Below are 1,964 nucleotides of genomic sequence, written 5' to 3' on the forward strand. Positions count from 1 at the left end.
GCATCGGGCTCCCTGCTCAGCAGGGAGCCTGCCTCTCTGCCTACTTGTGATCTCTGTCTGTGAAATAAATAAATAAAATCTTTAAAAAAAATCCTTAAAAAAAAGCCCCAAACGCCCCACACGACAGTGTACTGTAGTTTCCTTTTTAATCACTTCAACTGTCTCAATTAACAATACGCAAATGACTTTTAAGTCTAATGAATTAAACATATAGTGAAGCTTAAGTTTTCTTTCTTTTTTTGAAGATTTTATTTGTCTATTTGAAAGAGAGAACATGAGTAGGGCTGAGTAGCAGGCAGAGGGAGAAGCCGACTCCCTGTGGAGCAGGGAGCCTGATGCAGGACTTGATCCCGGGGCACTGGGATCAGACCTGAGCTGAAGGCAGATGCCCAACAGACTGAGCCACCCAGGCGCCCCAGAGAAAAAGAACTTTCCACCCGTGGTTCCACTGGGGCTCGAACCCAGGACCTTCTGCGTGTAAAGCAGACGTGATAACCACTACACTTGGAACCTTCATTATTTGTTTTTATGTTTTCTTAAAAATGTCCCAATACTGAAAAAGAAAAAAAAGGTTCCAATACTGTGGATAAAATTAGTTTTCAACTAAAATGACAAGTTTAGATTAATTACCTAATTATGCATTTTACAGTGGTTTCCAAAGCTCAGAAAATCTTGGAAACTTTACAAATGCATAAGATGTCAAATATGCACAGATTCCCTCTTCACCCCAAATACGAATCCTGTAGTTTTGCTTCTCTTAAATTTCTGTACTTTTTCTAAATTCTCAGGCTCAGGCGTATCCCCATCACAGACAACAGTTACCATCCCATGCCCGAGCCTGCATATACATCCAAGATTTGAGCTGGCCCCTAGCTAGATTCCTGTCAATGCCCCTACTGGGACACTTGAAGGCTATTAATGATTGCTATGTATTGCTGTATTTCATGGGATGTGGTCTCAAGACCCTGACCCTTAGTTGTTGCTGTTGTTTTTAAGACTTTATTTTTAAGTAACCTGTACACCCCACATGGGGCTTGAACTCATGACCCTGAGGTCAGGAGTCACACACTCCCCCAACTGAGGCACCCCCCAGCCCCGACCATCCCTTAGTTTTAAGCTCTATCCCTTGACTGGAGTGTAGGTGGCTCTCACAATATACTTTTCTCTCTAGCTCCAAAGACCTTTGCACTCGAGGAATCCTAAGATGTGTAAATACCCTTTTATCTGCTAATAAGACCTTGGGAATCCGTGGAATCTTTCTAGAAGCTTTGATCAGACTGGGATTGGATTCTAGGGCAAGATTGCTTAAGAGGTGGTGTGTTTTCTTCCCTACAGGCCCATCAAGTCTGGGCGCCTCTCTTTTTGTGATTTCAGCAGGAACGCATACTTTTTTGGATATTCTGAATTACATTCAATTTTTAGCATCTCACAGGGCCCTGTCTGAGCTGCGGTCACTAAATCTAAGGCCATTTGACGGCAAGGTGTGATGTATCTGTGGAGCAGGCTAATTATTCATGCAACAATATTCATCGATTACCCGCTCTTTGTAGATATCCAGCAGAGAACGGAAGATGCTCTTTGCCTTTCCGTTGCTTCTTGCCCAGAATTTCTCAACCTCGGTGCTATAATGCGGGGCCTCTGCTCGCTACGTTCCAGCAGCTCCCAACCCACTCTGCATCTTGACAATCAAAAATGTCTCCAGATATTGCCGAATGTTCCTGGGAAGTAAAACCACCCCTCTTGAGGGATGCAGGAACCATAACACCGTGTCCTGGTTTTGAACGAAAGCGTGTCACATCTCGGCCAATGCGAAATACCTGGTCTGAATCACATCTGTGGGGGGCAGGAGAATGGTCCCGAAAGATGTCCAGACACAACCGGGGCTGTGCAGATGTGGTTAAATTAGAGATCTGAAGAGACAGGAAGATTATTCTGGATTATCCAAGTGAACCCAATGGAGTCAC

At 44.2% G+C, this 1,964-nt stretch overlaps 1 non-coding gene across 1 annotated transcript; it reads right to left on the reverse strand.

The window, feature by feature from the left end:
* Window positions 1-440: 440 nt before the first annotated feature.
* TRNAV-UAC (transfer RNA valine (anticodon UAC)) lies at window positions 441-512 on the reverse strand. Its single transcript has one exon. It is a non-coding gene; the product is annotated as a tRNA-Val (tRNA).
* Window positions 513-1,964: the final 1,452 nt, after the last annotated feature.

The sequence above is a fragment of the Mustela lutreola genome, chromosome X (assembly GCF_030435805.1).
Source record: "Mustela lutreola isolate mMusLut2 chromosome X, mMusLut2.pri, whole genome shotgun sequence".
Taxonomy (NCBI): Eukaryota; Metazoa; Chordata; class Mammalia; order Carnivora; family Mustelidae; genus Mustela; species Mustela lutreola.